General features: G+C 40.6%; 1 protein-coding gene across 2 annotated transcripts in view; it reads left to right on the top strand.

The window, feature by feature from the left end:
• Nucleotides 1–26,625, top strand: part of LOC134642943 (kelch-like protein 29) — a 264,213-nt gene that overhangs the window by 8,346 nt on the left and 229,242 nt on the right. The window contains exon 2 of one of the 2 annotated variants that reach the window (XM_063495041.1): nucleotides 5,655–5,723. The exons of the other annotated variant lie outside the window; for it this stretch is intronic. The gene's annotated coding sequence lies outside the window, so the exon portion shown is untranslated. The remainder of the gene's footprint in view (nucleotides 1–5,654; nucleotides 5,724–26,625) is intronic. 2 annotated transcript variants of the gene reach the window in all.

Genomic DNA, 26,625 nt, shown 5'->3' with positions numbered 1-26,625 from the left:
TATTTGTTTGTATCGTGTTTGGCACCGCATATAAAACACGACCACAATGTAATTAATACATAAAACCCTACACAAAAGTGTTGGCAACGATTTCAACCGTTTACGTAGGTTATGTCGCACACTCTGCAAAGATTCACTGCATAAGTCTAAATCAACAGTAAGGACGAGAGAAGACAAAAATGTAATGATATGTTGGTGGTATATAAACACACGGGGAGTGAGAAGAGGTGAACAGAAGTGCTCAGTGCCTCACTTGAAGTCGTGTAGCACAGAGGTGAAATTTGTGGTTTCTAGCGTTTTTATCAGTTTTTGTCGTAATTTTTAAAAATCGTTTTTATCATTAACTTGGTTTCCTTGGGTCTTTTCCCGTGTGTTATGAATAAATCTTTTCTTTTTTTTGGTACCGGTACTGGTTTTATTTTGTTGTATTTATCCGTGACACCTTAAAGGCCGGTCTGTGAAAATATTGTCGGACATAAACCGGTCTGTGACGCAAAAAAGGTTGGAGACTGCTGCCGTAGCAGTTTGAGCCTACAGCACCATAACTAAGGGAAAGTTCAGGTCACCTAATCAAGCCCTGACTATAAGCTTTATTGAAAAGAAAAGTTTTGAGTTAAAACTGGACAGGGTGTCTGTCTCCCAAAACCAAACTGGGAGCTTGTTCCACAGGACAGGGGCCTGATAGCTGAAGGCTCTGCCTCCCATTGTACTTTTAAATGCTTTAGAAATCAAGACTAAGCCTGCAGTCTGAGAGGGAAGTGTGTTATTAGGATAATATGGTAGTGTGACATCTTTATGTTATGATGGGCCCTGATCATTAAAGACTTTGTGCGTGAGAAGGATTTTAGTGCATAAAGCTTAAAAAGGAAACGCCAATGACAGTGACTTTGGTTATACAACTGCCTTCGCTCAGATGCAACCCTGGCTGTTTAACCCCTCTTTACATGAACACAGTTCATTGGAGTAGACTTGAAAAGTCAGGCAATTGCCACTCGTATCAGCAGCCAAGCAAATGCAAAGTGAAAATCAGAGAGAAGAAAACTCCTGCTTGGAAAGACATAAAGGGCAATGTTGCTGCTTGGTCTCTGTGCCCCTGGTACGTTTTATGCGTTGCAGCTTGGCTGTTTTTGCATTCAAAGATGAACAGACTTTGTCTGCAATAAAACTGACCATAACGTTAATAAGGCTGCAGCTGAAGGTGGCATTGTAAAGATATCTGTCATTGCTCTGTGCCTGTGGGCCCCGGTGTGGTTTTATAGCTTTGAAGGGTAGACATTTTCTTTTTCTCAGCGTTTGCAAGATAGGCCTATCCATTCCCTCCTCTGTGGACAAGAATTCATTGCCACTTGGAAAAGAAGCCCTTTGATTTTTATGAGAGAATTTTTTTAACTGTAGTCACACTAGTCATTTGATGGCATGGCCATAACATGAAGCTGCTCGGCATTTGCAATTTTTTGCCGTACTCTTTTACTTTGCTTTGCTGTTCCTACTGCAGCTCTCGAGTCTTGCGGCAATACCTTTACCCTGAAATGAATAGTCCACTTCAAAACTGCTCAAACACCCTTTTGAGAATGGAGCCAATGTGATGGCAGCCAAGTGTGATTATTAATGGCGGGTCTCTATCTCTCAGGCCTTAATTGGTCTCTGCTGATTGCTCAGCGTTCTGATTAAGAAATGTCATTAAAATTGATGTATTATACTTCCATGTGGTTTTCACAGTTAGCTGCTTCAATCAATTGATAATTACGTAGATGATTTATAACTGGGGTTCATTCTGACAAGTTTACAATAACGGACACGGTAGAACTTTTTCTGTACATCGTTTGAGTAAGGCAGCGAGTGACTGAAAGTTGTACCGCTTCACCTTTTTATCCCAGTGATATTTTTTCATTTTTAAGGTTATTAAGTATGTTAAATGTCATTCAGGAGTGGCCTTTGGACTGAAAGTATTTGAATTTCATCACAAATGCGCAGACAATTAGAGGAAGAGAGCAAATATAAATCTATAGGGAGAAGTCAATGAGATGGTTAATGATGTTCCTTTGTGTGGAGTTAATGGAAAACATCTCTAATTTCATGCCAAAGTAAACATTTCTCCTACGGGGGTTCAACTCATTTTGTTTTTAAAAAAAATACGAGAAAGAAATTCAAGGTTTTCGTTTACACACCAGTGCCAATGCGCTTGGTTCGGATAATAAGTATTGGTAATTTTTGTCACATCAAACTCAATATATACAATATTATGAGTTGCCTGGAAGTTATTGACTGTTTATGTAGTTAAAATTCTAATCTTACGTTCCATAAAGAAAATGGGTGGTGGCACCAAAACACATTATATTCGGGTGCATATTCATTATGACTTTCTTAAAATATACTTCTTATATATGCACACTTGGTTGTGTTCTAACTTTTAATGAGATTTCACTCTGGATTATTTTGGCACTGTTATATAAACAGCCATATGTCACAACTTTTTTTTTTTTTTTAGACTCTGCAACAGCAGATGTATTTTAGCCCCATAAATTGACGGTGGAAAAAAATGTTTAAAACCCAGCGAGCTGTTGTCTTTTATCATCCTCTCGAGAAAGATTTGGCAAGGTAGCCCTTTCCATTCCTGCACAATCATCACAAATGCAATCAGACTTTTTTTTTTCTTCCCTTCACCCCAAGAATAAAGAAATAAGCTTTCATTCACTGTGTTTCATCTTAAAAAAGACAAAATGCACTCAAGCTCCAGCCCTGCAGACTACTAAGTCTGACGTGATGCGCGTGACTCGGAGGAAGTGTCAGCGAAACACGATAAATGAGCATTCAATAACATTTCCCTTTTTGAAAACGTTTCCCCCTCTGCTTTTCCACAGACAAGCCCATCCTGGGAACTAATATATCTATATCGGTGTATTATTTTGAAGGAGAAGAAAATGTTTTTGGCATAGCTCACAGAGGGACAGTAAAGGAAAAGAGAGATGTAGCTTCACATCAAAAATGTGTACACAAATGCTGTGATTATCGGTTGCCTAACAATCACAGCAATAAAAGGGCACCAACAGTGTCTTGCTTAAATACAGCGTGTTTTCTTTTGTATTGGAGTTTTAAATGATGTGGACTTGCAGAAATGTGTAAACAGAAGTGTTTTTTTGTTCCGATGAAGGGAGCCTAATTTAACTTTTTGTTTTTTCTCACACTGCCTCATCTACGATGTCAGTGAGAGACTGAGTTGAACATGGCTGAGAATTACAGCTGCGTGTTTGGTGTCTCGGTAAAAAGAAAAGGCAATAATCTTTGTGAAAGTAGAACAAGAGGTTTTTTTGGCAGCTCCTAAAGTTCAGTGTGGCTGTATTGCATAGTGGTTTATGTAGGCTGCTCTGAGAAATGTATGTATACGTATATACTATATATATATTAAATGACAGTAGTGCTTTTGACAATGTCTGCGCAGTCGGATCCGACATTCTCTAATCTGCCAGTTTCCTAGTCTGTACGAAGCCTGTGTGATGTCCAGTACGCAGGTAGGAAACAGTCTTCCTGTGCTCTACCTGTACTAAGGCAAGACCCTTACCTAAACCGTAACTGAGTAAATGTGGTAGTGGGATTGCGTAATCTCCAGTTGTGTCCTGCACGGGCATCAGCTAATTGACCCTGTGCACAAGAAAATGCTAACTTCCTGGTTTGAGACCGGATGTGGGGTTGTACATTTCCGGTAGCTTTACTTTGCGGTCAATCGCTACTGCGAAGATATGCTCCAAAATCATGTCCAAAAAACGGAAAGATCGCGTTAAGTTACAAAGAGGAGAAGGTGGGAACACTCACCGCTGTTGTGTCATAAAAAATCTAATGATCAATTTTGACGTTTAAAGAGTTTAGATCGATCAGTTGTTTACATCACTCAACACAAGCAGAACTGCATTACAAAATCAGAAGACACATCGTCCACATTCAGAAGCACATCTCTGTATAGTGACTGGTCTTATGATTTAAACAGGCAAATGTTCAGCATTCAAACTACAGGTGAACAATAGTCAAACCAGATGTTTCCCCATTGTGTCGATATCAGCTAGTCAAGTACACACCTACACAGCATGTTAACAAACCATGAAAAAAGCCACACAAAAAAATGAACGATTGCTGGTAAGGGTTTCTATACATTAGTATTTGTGTTGTGACTATGTGATTATGTTGTGACTTACCTTCAAAATTACAGTGGTTCCTCGCTATAACGCGGTTCACCTTTCACCTCGCTGTTTCGCAGATTTTTTAGTGCAAGTTTGCATGCTTTTTTTTTTTTTAACATCACATTGTGTCCTGCGTCCTGATCGCTGCAGACGATCTCCTCCGTGACGTCTCTCCTGTACGCCGCATCGATCGCTAGCAGTGTGACTCTGAAGTGCAGTACTGTATGTCCACGATGTCCACGCGTCAAAAAATAAAATTGGCTACTTGATTTCACCTATCGCTGGTTATTTTTAGAACATAACACCCGCGATAAACGAGGGACAGCTGAGAAATATAACATTTGAATCCCTTTTCTCTTTTGCTCTGAGGCGCGGGGGAAAAATATCGACAAGTCGATGAACATCATTTACAGATATATTGGGTAAATGCCCAAGACATCTATAGAAATGTAAATCGCCGCTTGATTCATTCATTTGCTTAACTTATTTTGGACCGTAAACAAGGCGCGAATAGGACACCGGAAACAAAGCTCCCCACAGGAGTTTCCGCACCGGAAGTAGCATATGCTAACGTGCACATAGTCAATTCACCTAACATTTTGTGAAAATGACTCCTGCGTGACCTGCGGTGGATATCTGCTTATTGAAGCCCCGTGCTCTTCAGATATTAGATATTAGAGAATCCACAAAAATGTGATTATACTTTTTATTTTTTAATTGTACGCTGCAGTGCAAAAGGTCATGAAAATTAAAAAAAAAAGACATCAACAAAACCCTGACACCATAGATTGTTTTGTTTAAAGCCTTAGTCTCTTTGTTTGCCAAATTGATCTTTATTTCTTTTATTTGCAGTGATCAAAACGATAAAAAGATGTCTACCAAGTTTTTTCCTTTTCCCCCCTCACTTGTTTTCAGCAAAAAAAAATGTCATTGTGCATGGATTCCAAACAGAAGCACGTACTCTTTCATAAATAGACAGACACAAACAAAGAAGGAGACGTGGTGACTTCCAAAGGCTGCCACCGTCGAGGAGTCAGATGATCGCTGTTTTTACCAACACCAGCTCTGTTGTTACGTGCGACAATGAGGCCCTTTGAAGTGTCACGTCCCATGCAAAAACTCCTTTGTCGTCATCTCAAAAAGAGCAGAGCTTTCACTTTTGTGTATTATTGTAGGGTTTTTTTCTCACATTTTCACTCAGACATTTGTTTGCTACTAATCCCAAGGAGCTTTCCAGCCATATATGTTTAGTTCGGCTGTCTCCCACTGCCAATTGTCTATTGTTGACCTCCGATATTCTCTCGGGACTGTTGTAGAGCCATTAATAGTACGTCTGTGTGTAGATCGGTCCTCACTTTCATACTCTTTGAGTGAATGGAAACCTGTTTCTTATTAATATTTGAGAACCGCATTTATAGCAGTTCTTTTTTTCTTTTTTTTTCTCGAAGCCTCCCCATTTACCAACTGTTATTGTTTCTGCAGGTGTAGACAGCAATACTCAAAAGATCTAATTTGTCTGTGATGAGCATCCCAATCCACAAGAGACCAAAGGTACGGTAAGATATGAAAAGCTCATTATCTTAAGTCCCAATAAACATCTTATTATGCCACCGACAAGCCACACGGCATAATACAAAGGCACAATAAAACATGAGTCAGTCATATTCTGCCTTGTCTTTTTATTGTTCTTTTTTTTCCATGGAAACTCTTTGGAGCCATTTTAATTTCACAAATTTTACTAACGATATTGCTGTAGAGGAGAGAGGCTATAAAAAATCTAATCTGGTTATGCTCTAATGCGACCTGACAAAAACTTGATTGTTTGATACAGCTTACTGTGCATAACATGTAGTGTTGGCCTGGTTTGGCGGGGGGTTGATTGTCTGGAATTATTTGATATATGGTGTCATTAATTCTACTTGACTTCCCTGCCGTGTCCATAAAATGAGTTGTGTCTGTCTTTGTTTCTTTCCCGCGATGATCTCGCAGTTATGTCGGCAAGCAAAACAAAGTTGGTCTCGAAGCAATTACTTGGGCTAGAGTCTGATCTCGGGTCATTAAGAGATAGGATTACTCCTGGACCGCGGGACCCCAGGAATGTGCAGACCCCTCCGGTGGTCTGCTCACCGCTGATGAAATAGAATTGAATTAATGGGGTTGCCCACTGTGAGGACTGATTAGAACGACATACTGGCTTTGATCCCGGAGCGAGGTGACCAGGCATGGGCGCCACAGGCGTCGAGGCGGGGTTTCGTGTGTGCGTGTACATGTGTGTGTGATTATGTGTATGTCCTGTCCTGGGTCACTGCATCACTAATGAACGGTAATCATTACATGTGCTCTTTGCTGGGTTCATATCTCACTGGGGTGCTCCAGGTGTAAAATCACTCTATGGTGTTGGGTTTGTGGAAGGTGGCCCACAATGGTATGTGATAGTTATCCTGCTTTTAGATTTGGCAAATCATCTGTAGTCCTTCATGCATTTTAAATGCCTCCCCTTTGATCACAGTTGCAACTTGTGTGTTGTAGTCTGAGCCGTCGCATGAGGTTAAATTTAGTTTGGTGCTATAGGCCGTTGCCTGCAGTCCATCATGTGCTGAAGTCTAATAACACAGCTGGAATTTTTAACCACCGGTATTTACCACTTTTTGGTTCAAGTAGTGTACAAGTTGGTAATTACCAGTTGAGCATAACAGTGGGCTTTTGTGCACCAGGAACTTCTTTGCTTAGTTATTAAGTAACAGAAATGCTCTGCCACAGCTTACAGTGGGCCAGGTGTGGAGTAGAGTGTTTACATATTGGTCAGTCTAATGCAGCAGATTGAAAATAGTGCTGTTCGGGAAAGGTTTTCTTGAAGTGTTCAAGTAGGGTTGAGATTTGAGTGGGTTGAGATATTATCAGGCATTCTTAGAGCTGCTAACGCGGCCTAAAAAATTCTGGCAAGGAATTATAGCTTTGTCAGAGAAATCTGAGCAAAGAAGGGACTCGGTGACAGTGAGATTGATATGCTTAATCCTTTAGAAATTAGTTTCTGTCAGTGTATGGATTCATTATGAATACTGCTTCATGTAATGAAAATTTCACTTGAATAAATTTAAGTCATATTTTACAGTAGCCGACGAAATTGGCAACCTATAACGCCAATTTACACTTGCACTTCTCAATTTACTTGATATTAATAGGCGAGAAATGTCTCAGCTGTCCTCAGTCTTTGTGATGAAATGAACCGCGTCACGGTTTGAGAGTGTGAAAGGCCTGTTATTTGTTTGTGTGATCATTGTGCTGCTAGAAGGCGGCAAGAGATCCAGATCCAGAGATCATCACTCCGGCACTGTTAGCATTTATAAAGTTGTTGTTTTGTGATCGCTTCTTTTTTACAAGTTATAATTGCATTAGTTTGGGGATTACGTGAAGAAATCAACAAACCCTTCACTGTAGGATTTTATTGACTTGTTTCAGTCATTTCAAGACTACACTCCATGGACAAAAGAATTGGACCGCCCCTTTTCATCTAAATTTGCCTTGGTGTTTCTGGTCCCAGTCCCAGGTGGCCATGCTGTCTGCCCTTCCAAATATTTGTAAAAGACTCGGTCGTTCTACAGAGCGCACTAAATACGAGGCCACTGTTGCCAAGTCAGTTTGTGAAATTTCTTCCCTCCTAAATATTCCATGATCAGCAGTAGGAGTTATTATTGCAAAGATCATGTAAAGTAAGTTAGTGGGGTCACTGAGTGCTGAGGTGTTTAGTTGGTGAAAGTCACCAGTGTTCTCCTGACTCAGTAATTACAGGGCTTAAAACCTCCTCTAGCATTAGCATCAGCACAAAAACTGCATGCTGGGAGCTTCATGGATGGGCAGCTCATTACTTTTGACCTTTCTGCATTTTCTTTCCTCTTTTTAAGAAACTCTTAATACCTTCTAATACTTAAAAAACAACAACAAATGCCTTAGGAGTTCCTTTAAACGACTACTTTTTAAACGGTGAAAGGGGAAATTCATTTAATTTCAAAATTTCTAGAATTTTTCTTAGAATTTTGTCACTATAAAAAAAACTCAGTCACCAAACCCTTGATGCCAAAAGAGATCATTCCACTCAGGACAGAAATGGTGTTCACTCAGAAAGGCTTTGTATCCTTTCTAAATGGACAAATGGACCCAACCATGCCAACAAAATACCACCAACTGGTCAAAGATTGAGTTACTTTCATCAATTTGTCCATCCTCTATGTATTTAAATAGTAAAAAAAAATTATTTGAATTAAACACCAGGCCAGTGTGATAGTCTTGGCCGTCTAGAACAGCCATAGTCACCTTTGCCTTATTATGTGGTACTTTTACTCTACTCCAAACTTACTGTTGGAGTAACTAATTAATCAGTAATCCAACAATAAGTTTGTAAATTTGATGTATTGTGGCACAGAATTGTAGGTTTCCGTTATGGTAAGTTAAGTTTTTTTTTTTTTTTGTCTTAATTAGTCCACTTTGCTCACTGTAAGCACTAGTGCTGAGCGATATGGAAAAAATATTTATCAGGATATGAATTATTTTATATCACGATAACGATATATATCACGATATACGACCTGACCTGTGGTCATCTAGAAAGTACGCAGTCTGTAAACAGCGAGTGCCGATGGTGCAGTCTTTGTTTTGAGTTACCGTAAAGTATGTCGCAAATCCGGGTGCACGTACAGCAGCACCAGCTCGCAAACCACGAGACGGAGTTTCTTTGCAAAAAATATCTTTTTTTTTTATACTTTTTTTTTTCTTGCATAAAGTTAAGAGCATCTATAGTAAGAAGACAACACTAATATATTTGCCACAGGCTATTTAACCCTTTAAGACCTACCATAGAACCAAGTCCGCCAGAGCTTATCTTTACATTTTACATGCTGTAGTGCCACTTGTGGGAGTACTTCAAGTTTCCATATATCAATACAACCGTTATAGCCCAAATTTTAATAATATGTATACATTAAGTCCATAGTAACTACATAAATTGCAAAAACTTGTAGTGCAATAAACTAAAAAAAAATTGAAAATCGTTTTTGTTTTGCTTTTTACATATATTTCTAGTTAAAAAAAATTTAAGAGGTGTATCCCTCAAAACTGTAAATACAAAAGTTTCCAACCACGAGAAATTTATTTTGAGTGTCTTCATAGTTTTATTTTTGAGATACACTAATTTTTATATACTACAGGAAAAATGAAAATAAATATTATAATGCATCAAAATAAACTATTTCCAACAGTGTAATTTGAGTTCTAAGCATCCCAGAAACGATGCAGAAAAGCATAAAGTCAAACATGTCTTTTAAAAACATCAACATAGGCTTTTAAGGCCCTTTCGCGAAAATGACGTCACTTCCGGTTTCGGGCAGGTAATGGCGGACATGCGATAGTTCGCGGTGACGTATATGCCAACGTAGGAAGTGTTATGAACATCGGCAAAGCGTGTTCCTGGAATATTATGTTTTTGTTGCTGCAAGTGCTTCTTATGCAATTTTTGCAAAGTTATATGTGGAACAAAAACCGTGACCTTGGACAAGCTAATGGCATAAGATGTAAGTACAACTCCTACGGTTTCACATGCAAAAAAAAAAAAATTGCACTACCATACCTGGTTCCAGTTCTACAGGGATTTAAAAATAGTTAGGTAAAACGGAGTGTGCCTGCTCCGACCGGTTGTAAAGGGTTAGTTATATATTTTATGTAATAATTTATAAAATTTGGGTTAGTACGATATAAACGATAGAAGATAAATGGCACGATAGACACTTTTCTATCGTCCACACGATATATATCGTCATATTGCCCAGCACTAGTAAGCACGTTCCTCCTACATGTATCACTTTCGCTTTCAGTGATATTACAAGAATGGTCTTTAAACTTTTGAGGGCCACTATTTGATACCCTGCATTTAACCCATCTACCCACTAATTGAAAGTGTCTATGGGAATATCTTACAGCTAGTGGTTACCCACCGGCTATAAGGTGTTACCATCTGTCTCCATGTGCCCATAAAGCTCAGAGTGGTTTGGGGATTTTTCCATTAGTTGGTACGACTGTTCTTACGCCAAACAAACTGCACCACATTCAGCTCAGAGTAGCACGCTGAGTTGCATTTTCATGGGGCCATGGTGTGGTTATTTGTTTCACAGCCAAGTCTGAATGCTGCTGTTCAAATTTCAACCAAATAGAGTTAAAGATCTAGAGTGTTTTATCTGCTCCAGACATTCTTGGTGTGGATGTGCCCTAAATCCACACAGCAGCGTGTGAGAAGGAAAAAAATTACAAAATTCTAATGATCAGAAATGTCGCACTGCCTGCCAACAAAACTCAATAAAGTTTTTTTTGTTTGTTTTTTAAACCACATATCTTGGGAAATAATGGTCATCATCACCCTTGTTTGCCCAGCAGTGTGCTGTTTATGTTGGGCCCCAGACGGTAAGCTTGAGCTGTCTGCCAGAATCATTCTCAAGGCCGCCTCAAGTAATGATAGATGACAAGCTTCTGCGAGGAGGAAAACGGGTCCCTCCGGTAGCCACGCAGAGCCGCTCAGACAAAGGTGCTATCATCTGGCAGCCCATCCTCTGCGCTATTGTGGAGGAAGGTTGAGGGGTGGAGGTAAATAAAAGAGTGGAAGAGTGTCTGCAGCGGCTAATGAGAAAGAAAGTTACATCTCTCCTGTTGAGGAGTGCAGTAAATTGCTGTGAGGCGTGTGCATTGACTCCTTCTTGTCAGTGAATACTAATAAATCCCAGTGGTCACCTTGATTAAGCTGAACATGAAGTTCCAGTTTTGTGCTCTCGAAAAGGGCTAACCTTGACTTTAGACTGAGCAGGAAATCTCTCGTCGTTATTAATGGATCTAAAGAAAATGTATGTTTTGCACTCGTCTTAGGCTTGCTCTCTTGCTCAGTTAAACGCTGGTATGTTTCAAGCAGCAAAGATGACATAATATTTTCCTTTTAATAAATGTAACTGGAAAAATATATTTACCATGAAAACCTGAACGAGATTTAAAAAATAAATCTTTCCATTGGCTCTGTGACTCCATTCACTGAAGGCACTGAGATGCTGTACCAGTATCCAGACCTTGGGTTTACATTATTTTTACATTATTTTGTGAAGGTCCCGAGGTCAAGAATAAATAAATAACAAACAACCTTCCCAAAGATATTTATATTCTTACTTGAAAATACTTCTTTTTCTATGTTACCTTGTGGGCTCAATGTCGTTATGCACAGTTCAAACCAGCAATGTAGTTAGAATCCAGCCTTCAGCGATGCTAATATTTCATTTAATAGTATAGATTTTACACTATAGACACATTAAGATATTAGCATTAATTAAAAAGTGAACAGCTGTGGTGGGAACAGTAAAAATGGCCGCATAAGTAACTTTAACTAAAAAATTTGGACCCAAAGTGATTCAAGGAAGGAGAAATGGTTAACATTACAGCAACAGGCGTAATGATTGGGTGGATGTCAGAATGTGTATATGGTAAAACGCCATGTCACGCCAGAGGTTTCTGTGTGACTGCCCACAGCCTTGGAGAATGATACTTCTTACTTAGATGTCTTGGAAAATTTCAGAGATGATGACACAGCTGATCAATAAAGCAGCCTACAGTCATACCATAATTAACTTTATCAAATCAAGACCACACAGTGCTTTAACACAACAGGGTGCTTCAGAGTGGTAGGATAGAAAGTAATAACAGAACTCAGGAATAAAACGAAACAGGTTAAAGAAGAGTTTTCAAAATCGCATTCAGCAGCAGCAGCTTATTTGTTGTTGAAGCCAAAATCCCAGTTGAAAATAGCATTTAGATTGGGCAGCTTTTGTTGTTTTAATGTGGTGGCTGCTTGGAGTATATTCCTTTTTATTCTTTAACTAAAGTCTGTAATATTACACTTTGTGCTTATCCACACATGTTCCTTCACCTAATGGACTGTCCCACTGTGACGGGATAAAGACATTAAATGCAAAAAGGTGCCTCACGGCTTGCCATAACCTCATCTCCCACAACCACTTACTTCAACTCAGCGGAGTACAGCAGAAGTTGCCTTATGTAATGTTTCATAGTGTTTTTAAAAACCCTACGTCTGAGCCCGCTTAAAGACGAGCTTCTGCTTGCCACTATTATTAAAATAGAGTGTCTTCACCTGCTGACGAAGGGGAAAAGAAAAAACCTTTAGAAAGGCATTCATCAGGACCCAGCGCGCTGAAGTATTAAGCTGTAGAGACAGGAAGTGTTGGGAGTGTAGTGGAGGGGGGTAGCCCTGGGGAAAGTAATGTTCTAAGCAGAAAATAATGGCACTAATGACATGACCTCTGACCTGGGCACCATGAGGCGCATGTCTGATATTGTCTTGGTTGAGAATAATCAGGTGTGGTGGGGGGTGGGGGTGTTAGGAGCAAGGTCAGGGCCTGGTGCCATTCATAAGACAACCTCTGGCCTTCACAGCACACACACACACACATCTTTAATGATAGAAAGGGGTGGGGTGGGGGCACGGGGATCCCATTCACATGCCGTCACCAAACCATAACGGAGTCGGAACATAAACGCACATTCATAAACACTGACTGCGACCCGCGCTGTCGTACGTACCCAGTTATATTCTTGTCACATAAACAGTGAGGCATTGTCTCCTGCACGCCCCTGGAGTGATTAAGACGTACGGCGCGGCAGGGGGTCGGCCTGTGGTTTAAAGGAGCATAGAATCCGAAGAGGCTGACACACAGAAACGCACACACATACACGCAGCAGGGGTTTTAGCATGGCATCTTATCCAGGCCATTGAGGCTAATATCTGTGAATGGGGCATGCTGGCATTTTCATGGTATCGGTGTTGTCGCTTTTCCTTAAAGCGCCCTCAGGGACTGCACGGTATGATCACATCATAAGGGAGAATGGGGTGAAAAATAAACTACCCAACTACTTTACCTCTAATATCCTCAATCAGGAGCAGATGACTGCAATAAAGGCAATAATATTTAAGTCATTAAAAACTGTCGGCTCACGTTTGGCTCAACAGATAAAATTTCTCTGCTTTACAGCTTAAAAGGTGCGAGGCAGCCTTGCTTTGGCTCACCGTCATGTGCTCATAGTGATGTTTAAATGACCGGTTTTATAAGCCCTTTTGTGCAGCATTTCAAATAGTACATTGTAAATTGAATAGGCTAGAGAAAAAACGTGTTGTATTCATTACAGCTTCAAAATGTCACTTGGCCTTCCACCTTAAAAGTGCTCAGGGTTATAAAACTTCATTTGTTTAAATTTGTGTTTAACCAGAAAACAAAAAAAAACACAAAAAATCACTGAAATTAAAAAATAAATCAGTCTCTGTAGCGTGTGCATCACTGAACCAAGGATGAGCATGCTGGGACAAAAAACAATAAGTCTGATGCTATCTGCCGGCTGCAATTCATTGATTAGACCCGTGAGCTGGAGAAATACCGGGATTTGCAAAAGCATTCCCGCAAAGAAAAAAAATCATTGCATTCGAGAAGCGTCGATAAATAGACTTCACCGGGCAGTTTATTGAAAGACCCCTTCGGTTCCTGTTTTTAAATTGCCAACTCGGGCGAGGAAAGCGAGTATAACGCTGCGATATGATGCAAAGAGAAAGCTGAAAAGTGTTCAGCATCGCCAGCTGTCCGTCCATCCATCTACTCATGCACAGAATCCTGTCAGCCGTGCTTTGCCTCAGCCGTCCATGCCAAACATTCGCGTCCCCCTTTCGGTGAAGACGTCCTGCAGCCTGATGATATCAAGCAGCGGGCTTTGCCATTTCAGAGCACACAGTATGTCTGTCATGTCAGCTGTCTTATTTAAGAATATCTACACCTCAACGTCCCCTATTGCCCGGCCTCCATGCAAGTAATGTCGTATTGATTTTTATGCTTGGCATCTGTGCTCCGGCTATAGCGTTAAGTCACGACCCGTAAATCAAAGCTTAGCGTGCGTCATTAGTTGGCATGCTATTGTAAGATGGTTATCGCTGCAGATGAGGTGTATTGTTTCACTTAATGTCTTGAGCAGCGCTCAGCTCGAGCTCAGATATAAAACAGTGTGTGCTTCTGGAACAGAATCATAGGTAATTTCATATTTGCAGAACATTATATTGTATTTTATTACATTGCTCTTTCCTCCACGTACCACAGAAGCGACTATAAAAAAGGTTATCTCTTTTTTTTTTCCTCATATATGTTTGCATCTGGTCAATCTATTGTATTCAATGATACTGAGAGTATGCGCATATAAACTAGAGCCTACACAATGCATTATGCAATATCAGAGATGGAGATAAAAACCATGACTTATTGCTGTTCCTTCCTCCTTGTTGTCTGCTAAACTTGATTGAACGTTTTCCATTTTTCAGCTGACTCAAGCTGTTTTGCAGGCAAAAAAAAATGTATATAGGATTTCTTCTTCTTTTGCTTTCTGGGTCGAGCTGTTAGACGGTGTCACCGCTTCCTGTCCTGCATCATTTAAAGAAAATGAAATAAAAAAAGTAAAACAGCACGCTGATGTTGTGAATATCCGGTGTCCACCCCGTTCCAGCCCCTGTCAGATTCACAGATACGTTTAAAAGGAAGCAATTTCCATGCCTGGTATGAAGCCTCCTTTTTAACCTTAATTACATCGCAGCTCTGTACGGACCAAATGTCCTCTGCCGAAATTAATTTCCCAACAGGGACTCTTATCAAAGAATTCAGATGTACCTCCTTATCATCAGCGGTCAGTGGCACTGCTTATAATGTACTTGCTGCCAATTTTTTATTTGCATAAATGTTGACACGAGCCTTTATAGCCATCCAGAGAGTGCAACTCATTATGTCACCTATCGCTTATGTACGGCGTCTCAGATGTCCGCCGCCGTTCTCAGGCGTGACAAAGATGTCAGGGTTGGCATGCATGAGACAGAGAAAAGCATTTAACTGCATTTTCCACTTAAACTGGGACTCAGGAGTGCGCTGTCATTTATGCGAAAGGTTATTGTCTTTCAGCAGAGATGACAGGGCAAATACACATTCCGAGTAGTGAACCATTACCGACATGCTACAGGTCATTTGCAGTTATGCATTTATCCGGGCTCTTGTAGATGGAGATTTGTTTTTCACCGTTTTACCCTGGCTTTAATGGCACAATCCAGGAAGCTCTACGATGATCCACAGGTTGTGCAATTTAGTGTGCATGTAAAACGATTAAAGTGATCCTAGTGCAGTTTTATGGATGGCACACATGTGTAGCGCAGATGTCAAAGCAACACTATAGGGGCTCATACTTGCGAGCGAGCATTCCTGCACCATATGTGTTTTTCCTTAACTCCGCTGCCCTCGAATCTTCTTTCAGAAACCGCTGCATACTGCTGAGGCAAAACAAATCACCTTTCAGTTTAAACTCCTGCTGCTTACTAAAATAATCAAAATTCACATCGGGCCTCGCCACCCACACATCGAAACCGTCTTTCCTTCCAAGCTGTAAAGCCCCCCAAAAACTGAAAGTGCTGCTTGTAAAAAATTGATTTTGAGATTGAAGCAGAAATTTGTGTTGATAGTAGTACTTGGAACTATAGCATAGAGAATCTGAGCTGGGGAGAAAAGTTCAGTATGCAGTGAGTACCTGGCTCTGTTTTTTTTTTTTTTTTTGAGTGTACTTGAGGTGTCGGATGAACAGGTTGCGTTGGCTTTTGAGAGCAGTTGAAAAAGAAGCTCGTCTATACGCGCTGACCTTCCGCGGCTAGACGAGCCGATGAAAGAAAAACAATTAACGTCAGTGAAAAGTCTATTAAAGCACCGCGGCTCTCCGTCCGGCTGTCGCACAGGTGTTACTTCAAAGATGCCACCTCCCAAAGTTTTGTAACAAATTTGCAACTGTTAAACACATTTTTAAATCCATCCGGTGTGCATTAATCCGAGCCTCTCCCGGCTCTGTTTTTCCTCAGTCGTTATGTCTCATAATGTCACTCGACTATCACTCAGCTGTTTTTGTGTTGAATTTGCTTCTCTGTATGCCAACCTCTGCTGCTTTTGTCAGTCTTACAGCCACCCACCGAGATCAGATTAAAGCAGATATGTCGAACACAGCACCACTGAGTGGCATGCCTGGAGCAAAGCATGCTGGGATTTAGCGGCTCGTACGCTGCTCTGTGACAGCTGAATGGGCGAGTGATGTAAGTGGCACTGTCCCCCCTGTAATTGCTGTAAACTAATTAGGATGTATGGTTTGTGGGCATTTTAATGGAGCTGCACTGTAATATGTTTTTTATGAGATTTTCCGTAATCTTGTTTTCTCTGCGACTGTCGCTGCACATATGTCGTTCTCTATTTTATCGAAACATTTCACTTGGTAATTAGGTTCCTTACACCTGTGCTTCATCAGCAGACTCATAAATGCTGAAGGCCTTACTTTTCCTCAGTTTTTAGCAGTGCTGTGCTGTAATTTAAGTTGGGTATACTTCCATGTAGTGCAGTATTTACTTTGTTTATCCTGCCGCCATCTACCGGTCACAGCCGATGGCGTCCCCTCGCTCAACCTGGTTCTGCTGGAGGTTTTTCCCTGTTAAAAAGGAGTTTTTCCTTCCCACTGTCACCAATTGCTTGCTCATAGGAGGTCATCTGATTGTTGGCGTTTTTCATCTGTTATTGTAGGGCTTACAATTTAAAGAGCCTTGAGGCGACTGTTGTTGTGATTTGGAGAATTTAACTGATTTGAATTAGTTTGAATTGTGACAGGGTACTGTAGTCCCCAAACTGAATGTGGGAAGCTCCAGCGATGACTATTTAACACACATAAACATCAAGCTTAGCAACACATTTATCTTCAGTGACTAAAAGTCCAGCTAGATAGAATCAACAGCTGATACTAGCTAGCTCGCATCACCATCAGGACTCCTGATATATCCTCCTCCTCCCACTGGATGAGAATTGGTTGGGGGTCCCTTCCGTGGTGTAGATAAGATGGCAACCACTAACTGTGAGAATTAATCTGGGTTCTTGCAGTGCTCTGTGCACGTAGCTGTACTTGTCAGTGTGAATGCACTCAAAATAGCAAGAGTAAATGTGCAGGCAGATTTGAGACAGAGGGCACGACTCCATCATTCTGAGATTCAGCACATCCAAAGTCAGAAAAAAGACTCTTAAGGGAGATGGTTTAATTATAATTTGAAAGAGCAGTTAAGTTCTCATCCTCTGTGTATACCCCTTCTCTCTCTTTCTCTCGGTCTCTTTCTCTGGGTCTCTACACCACACCACATGTCTGGTTACTGGTGTAAACTGGTTCGCTTTCAACTTATTTTGACATTTTAAAATGTGAATGGGGAGAGGTGGGACCAAATAATTAAAAGCTGAATCTCAGCAGGTTATCTGTTCGGGTGAATTCATGTTTACTCTAATTTTTTTTTTCATTTACTTGAATAAATAATACCAATAAATTTAATTTGAGGCAATAAATTATTGAGCAAAGGTTAAATGTCTCTATGATGAGTTTATCATCACTTGGAAAGACTCGACCATCTGAAGTTTGCTGCCTCAGTGAGCCACCACATTAACCAGTTCCCAACCAGCTTCTGCACAGAGCGCTCCACCAGCTCATCGAGGGTCTACAGAGCCGATTAAGGAGTACCCTCGCTAGACCATGGTGAAATGGTGGAGTTAGTCTGTCAAACCAAGAGATGGGTCTCACAACAGTGATCTAATAAGCCTGCTGATAGAGGAATAGGAGACAGGAAGAGCCCGTTCTAATTGCTGTTTATTTTACTAATTCACTCATGAATTATGGTGTACACATGTATTAAGCAGAGGAGTTGATTGTACAGTAGACTGACGCAGAAACAAAGACATTTTCTACCAAATTTCATGGTTCCTGGAACAACGATCCAGGCTTCTTTTAAAGTAATCTATCATGTCCGCTCAGTTAAATGGATTTTAACATATTTAATCTTCCTATGAGGAAGAATGCTGCTCCCCCCGGGTTAAGTTTTCTCCAATGTGTAAATACAGCTCAATATGAAAATGAACTTTGCTCAACAACAACTCTTCTCAAAGTGCTAGTAGGCTAACATTTTAGTTAGTTTCAAGAAAGGATAAAAAATCTTATATTGCAGTATGGACTACTTGGTCATTGAAATATTGAATTTCTAAGCATTTTTGAGCAATGCACTATGTGTACTCAGAGTCTGTAGTGCAGCAAAATTATATACAAAAATATGATTAAAGAAGTGATGAAATAAACCAACAGATCAAACATTTATGAATGCACGGGTTCTTCATTTGCTGTTTGGTTTTTTTTGAATTTCCATCCTCACACCACAAAAAGTTGAATTTGCTGTATTTTACCCCAGATATTATATAATTTTTTTTATCCCCGTGGCAAAAACGCAGAACAACTTTTTAAAGTTTAAGATCCACTTTCTTATCATCTCTTGGGAATTAAGTTTTAGACATGCCCCGAGTGATTTCTACACATCCAAGCAAAGAACTGACAGGGTCACCAACCTGTGAGCCTCAGTCCCTTCCCCTTACATTACACCCATGCCATCCACACTTTCTTCTTTTTTTCCACTCACTTTTCCTTTTAAAACTTCTTTTTTTTTCTCCTTTTTTTTTTTTTTTTACCAAATCAGGCACTTCTGGGTGGAGAGGGCCTCTTGTTTAGTTGTGAAAAATCAATAGCCATTACAGGAGGGAGAGAGAAAATGAAAGAACATGCTCAAGAGGGAGGGAGACAGACTGCTATCCCTGTCAGTCTGACCCTGCCTGACGGCTGTCATCTCCCTTAATTGCTTTGCTAATATCATCCCCGCTCAGCCTGGATCTAGGTCAGCAGGGCCCCTCTGTTGGAGCTGACTTGAGGCTGTCCTGCTTCATGATCTCTCCCGCTGTCTGCCTTTTTCTTTTTTTCCCCCCATTAGGGCCATCTCAATTAAAATAAAAACACACAGTAGGAGAGTGAGGAAAAATGCATTGTTTCTTGTTCTGATATGACCCTCGTTTGAATTAATCCAATCAGACACATTTTTTCCTGGCAGTAGATAATCATTTATGCACCCTGCTCTATTCTGGGAGGGGAAATAGACTTGCCAGATTTAACCTTTTTATGTTTCCCTCAGGTGATGCAGGATCTGCTTTTTCTCTGTCTATCGTTGTTTCTGCCGTTTGCACCTTTAGGTCAAAATACAAAGCTTCTTAGTTACAGAGAAGCTTAACGCCGATAACTTCGGCTTGTTTCCGATTTGTTTAATACGGTGGTTTTTATAATTAAAGCATTTGAATCATTTTTGTTTCACAGTTGCAAACTGCCTAATATTTTGGCTCAACGAGATTGAACCGAGTAGATTTAATGATGGTGATTTATTAAAAGTGAATAATTACAGCTGCACTTGAGGACGGTTGTATTTAAAAAGATAAAAATTTATGAAAACTAATTTATTTAGAAGCAATAAAAACAAAGGGTGAGGACGGACAGGATGATATCGAAAGCTGACGGATATATGATTTTCAAGGTCAGTACCCATTTTTCGTGAATTAAAAATCTGATATATTGGCAGATATATTTTTTTCTCCACTAGTGATTCATGTAAGAAATGATAGTATTGTAAATATTAGGGATATGATTTTTAGTTCATATCTATTTCAGTTACATAACTGAAATAGATATGAACTAAAAATCACAAATAACAATTTATCTCAGTTTCAATTAATGAAGAATAAAAATTTTTATTATATCCATCCATCTTCTTCCGCTTATCGGAGCCGAGTCGAAGGTCAGCAGCCTAAGCTACATTAATCCAGATAAATTTGAAAATTGCTTTTTCGTCTAAAAACGCTCCGGGTCCGCACTGTCGTTTTCATTCGTTTTCAAAAACGCTACATTCCTGTACTGCACAAGCGTGAAACGTGAGACGATTCGACCTGCGTCATTTCCGTCTGCCGTTTGTTTACTTTCCGTCTCTTTGAAACGTCACGGAAGAGTCCCGAGTTTTATCTGGAGCTATCTGGAGCATGTACAAACTGATACTAATCTTTAATAGGGCTGTCAAAATTGAGAGCAAACAAAACAACTGCTGTACAATGCTGTTCGCTATCTTAGTTGAATTGGTCACATGACTGCATCATATGACTAAAATGTGTCATCGTTTTCCAAAGCCTCCGTTTTCGCTGTCCACACTGCGAAACGCAAACGGCGTTTTCAAATGTATCCACTTTGGAGAGCGTTTTCAAAAAGCTCAGTTTTCAAACTGAAACATAATAGTGTGGACTAAGCCAGACCTCCCTCTCCCCAGCCACCTCCTCCAGCTTGTACGAGGAACACGAAGGTGTTCCCAGGCCAGCCGAGAGATTATTATTATACACACACAAATATATATATACAGGGTGGGCCATTTATATGGATACACCGTAATAACATGGGAATGGTTGGTGATATTAAAGTCCTGTTTGTGGCACATTAGTATATGTGAGGGGGCAAACTCCTCAAGATGGGTGGTGACCATGGTGGCCATTTAGAAGTCGGCCATCTTGGATACAACTTTTGTTTTTTCGATAGGAAGAGGGCCATGTGACACATCAAACTTATTGGTAATGTCACAAGAAAAACAATGGTGTGCTCGGTTTCAACGTAACTTTATTCTTTCATTATTATTATTTACAAGTTTCTGACCACTTATAAAATGTGTTCAATGAGCTGCCCATTGTGTTGGATTGTCAATGCAACCCTCTTCCCCCACTCTTCACACACTGATAGCAACACCGCAGGAGAAATGCCAGCACAGGCATCCAGTATCCGTAGTTTCAGGTGCTGCACATCTCGTATCTTCACACCATAGACAATTGCCTTCAGATGACCCCAAAGATAAAAGTCTAAGGGGGTCAGATCGGGAGACCTTGGGGGGCATTCAACTGGCCCACGACGACTAATCCACTTTCCAGGAAACTGTTCATCTAGGAATGCTTGGACCTGGCACCCATAATGTGGTGGTGCACCATCTTGCTGGAAAAACTCAGGGAGCGTGCCAGCTTCAGTGCATAAAGAGGGAAACACATCATCATGTAGCAATTTCAAATATCCAGTGGCCTTGAGGTTACCATTGATGAAGAATGGACCCACTATCGTTGTACTCCATATACCACACCAAACCATCACTTTTGTTGTTCCAACAGTCTTGGAGGGATCCATCCAATGTGGGTTAGTGTCAGACCAATAGCGGTGGTTTTGTTTGTTAACTTCACTACTCACATAAAAGTTTGCCTCATCACTGAACAAAATCTTCTGCGTGAACTGAGAGTCCTGTTCCAATTTTTGTTTTGCCCATTCTGCAAATTTTTGAGATGCTGCAGTAGCTGGAGTTTGTAAGGGTGCCATTTGTGAGTAGCTAATATCCGCCGAAGGGATGTTCGACTAATGCCACTCTCCAGTGACATGCGGCGAGTGCTATGCTGTGGGCTCTTGCTGAATGAAGCTAAGACAGCCACTGATGTTTCTTCATTAGTGACAGTTTTCTTGCGTCCACATTTTGGCAAATCCAACACTGAACCAGTTTCACGAAACTTAGCAAGCAGTTTGCTAACTGTAGCATGGGAGATGGGTGGTCTCGTAGGGTGTCTTGCATTGAAATCTGCTGCAATGACCCGGTTACTGCTTTCACCAGATATCAACACAATTTCGATCCGCTCCTCACTCAAACCAAGCACACCATTGTTTTTCTTGTGACATTACCAATAAGTTTGATGTGTCACATGGCCCTCTTCTTATTGAAAAAACAAAAGTTGTATCCAAGATGGCCGACTTCTAAATGGCCACCATGGTCACCACCCATCTTGAGGAGTTTGCCCCCTCACATATACTAATGTGCCACAAACAGGACTTTAATATCACCAACTATTCCCATGTTATTACGGTGTATCCATATAAATGGCCCACCCTGTATATATATATATATATATATATATATATATATATATATATATATATATATATATATATATATATATATATACATATTTGTGTATGCTACAAACCCAACAGCCAATTGGATCGGTTGGTCTTTTTGTTTGTGGCATTTCAAACACATGTTGCCAACAGGGAAATTGCAGAGTGTCCTCAGGTCAACAAACAATGCAACATCAGCAAATGATGAACGCACAGAGATGTGCCACCACCACCTGATAAATTGGCCCTGCCGATATATCGATCGGGCTCTAACGACATGTCAGAAATGTGACATCAGCAGCATCATATGCGCTTCCTCTGTAAAATAAAGGGAAACCCATTTCACTACCCATTTCACTACTAAGGTGGTTTAATTGCGGTGTTGCTCACTCTTAAATCAGACCAAAGGAGTCGGCGCCTTAATGGGTGTAAGGTGCATCATTTGTTTACATTTGAATTTGTAATCTTTATAAAGATTTCCTCTCTCTTTGTTTTTTCCCTACTTATCTCATATAACACGGCTTAATGAAGTCTGGAAAGCGAACTGCAACCTAGTTATTGTTGCCAGCACACCACCAGTGTAACGCCTCGAATCATTTGATGCTCCAATTATTTTTACAATCAAGTAGGCTTGCATAACAAAACACTTTCTGCGATGAGACTTGAATTTCGCTTCCAGCTTTGCTTGGCAAACTGTCCACTGGCTAAAGAAAGTGGGCACTGTGAGGCTGTGTGTTTGAGAGGAAGAAAGGGAGAACATTAGTGAGCGTTGGGGATGAATCACAGACCAGCTGTTTTCTGCCTTTGGGGAAAAATGCTAGTGAGTTTGAGACGGTATGATTCAAGAGCAGCTTGTTGGTTGTTTTTCTTCATACCTTTTTCACCTTTACAAATAGTTTTATTAGCACCAAAGAGTGTTTCAGATTTGTTATTGTATCAAGCTTTAGACTAGTACCTTTATAAAATAGGACTGGACTAGGCATAGTGTCTGCAAATCCAAGTTTATACACTTAAACGCAACAAATAAAATGGTGAAAACATTGGGGTGTTTGAAAGCTTTTCTCGCTAGTCTGCAGCTTTTCTATTGTTTGCATCTCCAGTCATGGCTACAGGCAGCCATTTTAGCACAGACAAGGGACGAGGAACTAGTAATTGTGTCAGCAGCAGTGGCTCTCAGCCAAGAGCTGCAGATACTTTGTACTTTTTCCCCCTGCTCCCTGTTTAATGGAGCGTGTGAAGGCCAAGGTGTGCTGCCCCGGCCCCAAGTCTAGGCTCGGTTCAAATGGCCTCCCGCACCTTCTCTGATAGGCACAGTGGAACAATAAACCAAAGGTGGAGCAGCTGGAGAAAGCATTAGTGTAAGACCATTTGTTCCTCGCTCCCATTTCAGCCTCGCTGCCCTCCGTTTGCTCCCACAATAAGACCCCTATTTTCATGACCTTTCACAGAGCCTCAAGTTGCAGTACTGCAATTTAGCATAAATGTACAAGTTTATGATTCACACATTTGGGTTTGGAAGCTACCTACAGTGTGCTGATCTCTCTCTATGAGACCAGAAGAAGGTTTTGTTTTTGTTTTTTTTACAATATCTTCATCCCCTGGTGGGCTGTAATCTTGTCTATATTGGCCCACAGTTGCAGATTTTAAGCACAGTCCAAACTGAGCTTCCCTTCACCATAAAGAGTGGAAGTCCAGCTGTCACCCAAACTGTTTGGTTTGGAGGATCTTAGGGAGCTGAATAGAGACAGACCCTTTGGTTAGCGCGAGGCCTGTTGTTTTGGAACTATTGATGGGAAAAATGCCCAGATTTCACAGATTTGTGGTGCCACTGTTCAGACCACATCTAGCCTTGTTATTAATGAGCTTTTGAGTCAGACAAATTTCTCTCTCGGTTTCATTTTTCTCTATGTCTGCGTTTTCTTCTAACCAGCTTCCTTTCACTGAATTTCATTGTTCCCCAGCATACGCCCCACTGCCCTCATGATATCAAAGCCTTGACTTCATTATGAATGCCAAGTTTATTATCTATTTAAATATGCTGCATTTTAACTCAACACTATGTGAAGCAGATAAAAACAAGATGTCTGAGTGCACACACTCCTTTGTCAGTTCTGTAACAAAGGCTTGACTTTTTGAAAACACTTTTGGTGAAATGTAAAATATTCTGGAGTGTTAGCAGCTGTCATTTTAGGCAGGGATGACTAAAATCTGAACTCAAATCTCAGGTCAGTCCAAGTTTAGGTTAATTTAGTTTTAACCTTTGCAGTTCTGACTAGATATGAGGTGGATGTGTTGTCATGTGGATTTTGTATCTCTAAACGACGAGGAGTAAGGCCAGTCACTTTGCCATTTTGTCGAATTGTTTTCATCCTCTTGATGATAAATTCCATAAAAACTGTTGGCATCAAATCTTCCAACAGTTGTTAACCACCTAGATTCTACACACCTAATATGGCTGCAACCCCTCCACGAGTGTTCATTAATATTAAGGACAGCTGAGAGGGTAGTAACCCTCAAGATCTCCATATAAAGCCAGGCCTAATTAATCTATACAAGAAAGAAAGGCATTAAAGCTAAGAAAAAGTAAGTAATCAGTCCTTTTTGGCAGGTTTATAGTGCAGGATTAGATTTAATTAGGCCTTATTTTTTGTAGAGGCCTTTTTTCTGTCTTGTTTAGTGAAAACTCCCTCAAGGCTACTGTGAAATAAACATGTTTGCCCACTGGTGAATCTTCAGTTAGCCTATTTTTATTAGCGTGTTTGTGAATGCCATAAAAGTTTGTTTTGCACTGTTAACGCTTTTGGAAAACCTTCCATCCTACCAGAAACTGTTGTTCGCTGAGATAGTATGAGATGTTGCGTGATCGCCACTATTGTGCACACTTGCACGTCTGCATTTAAAATTTCATGAAAGACCTAAAGGACAAAAAGCTGTCAGGTCATTACAAGAACCAGAAAATGGCTCTTTTTTGCTCACATCTATGAGGTGGTGTACCATGAGTTCATCCGAAGGTTCAGGTACTGAACACTGAGGTCTGCTAAGCTGTCCAAAGTAATGCATTACTGTAAATACATTACATTTTCCAGTAATGCATAATGTAATGCATTACTGTACAAAGTAATTACATTAAAGTAATGTAATTATAGTACACAGGCTATTCATTTATCTGCACACTGCATTGGGAAGCATCAGCACAGACGGCATGCTAATGCAAAACCAGCCAGAAACTTAAAGTGATGTTAAAGCTGAGTGTATGCTGACCCCAGCACAGCAGCCAGAGCCTGAACTTCAACAGGTATCAAAGGCAGTGATGTCTACTAAGGCTCGCAGCATTGTAGCATCTGTTTTTACCTGCACCTGTTTCTTTAATCTCTTTACTCATCACTTTTAAGAAAAGTAATGAGAGTGTGTAATGCATTGCTTTTCTTTGAGTTACAACCCCAAATCTGGTCCTGAGGCATCTGAGGGTGGTACTGTGGTGCAAACGACTTGAACCTGAGCGTGTGCCAGCTCACAGTGTGTATATTTTGACTGTGTCAATGCGGTTGATCCTCCTGACCCACTTTTTGTGCCGGATTTACAATTTCTGTCTCTTCCAAAATTAAATTGGATTTAATGGATTGCCATTTTGATCCAGTTGAGGAAGACCGTCTATGTGAACCTGACTTTTTAAGAGCCTTCCGAACATGGGATCAGAATACCAGTTCCAGATGAATAGTTGGAAGGGGATGGGGACCAACTTTACCAAATTCTTGGTGTGTGTTTTTGCTCCCAAAGTCTTTGGGCACGCCTCGTGCATTGAAACAATGATGGAGGTGGTCATGGCAGCTACTCTGACTTAAAACTTGTTACGTGCCTGAATTCCTTTATTGCACTGGGCTAACAGTTGCTGTAGGGTTGTTGCTTTTCAATAATGTGCTACTGATAATTGTTTTAAACAATAATTATAACTAAATTGAATCCAGTCTGTAATCTGCCACGTTTTGCAGGCGAAATGAAACAGTTATGAAACTTGTCCTGCTGCGACGGTGTTCAAACCAGAAGACTGCAGACAGCAGAAGTCCAGGAAATTGTGCAGGTGTTTCCAGCACATTGTTTCATCACTGTCTGCTCTGTGCCCAGTGAGCACACAGGCTCAGACTGACTGTGTACTCATGTTGATTAGCCACAGCAAGCCTGGTTGCCTTTTTTTTTACCATCTGCATGCCACAGCTTTTAGTGTTTGCCCCACACTCCCAATCCCATTCAAGAGGTGATTGCCAAAACAATCAGGCAGTCGGATATTGACATGAACACACACGAGACTGAGTTTCTGACTTATCTTCCCCCCTCTGTGGCCCTGCATCCCGGTAAACAGATTTTTAAAGGTGTGCTTGTTGATAGGTATCTTTAACACGGTGCAAGGCCAAAACCTCACAGGGGAAAATACACAGCGGCACCCAGGAGTGGATGTGATCACAAGGCTATATTGGGATGATCTTTCCATTGGTTTTTCAAATGGCTTCATTTC

Source organism: Pelmatolapia mariae, linkage group LG15 (assembly GCF_036321145.2).
Source record: "Pelmatolapia mariae isolate MD_Pm_ZW linkage group LG15, Pm_UMD_F_2, whole genome shotgun sequence".
Taxonomy (NCBI): Eukaryota; Metazoa; Chordata; class Actinopteri; order Cichliformes; family Cichlidae; genus Pelmatolapia; species Pelmatolapia mariae.
The sequence above is the reverse complement of the archived record's forward strand: the minus strand, read 5'-3'. Positions and strand labels throughout refer to the sequence as shown.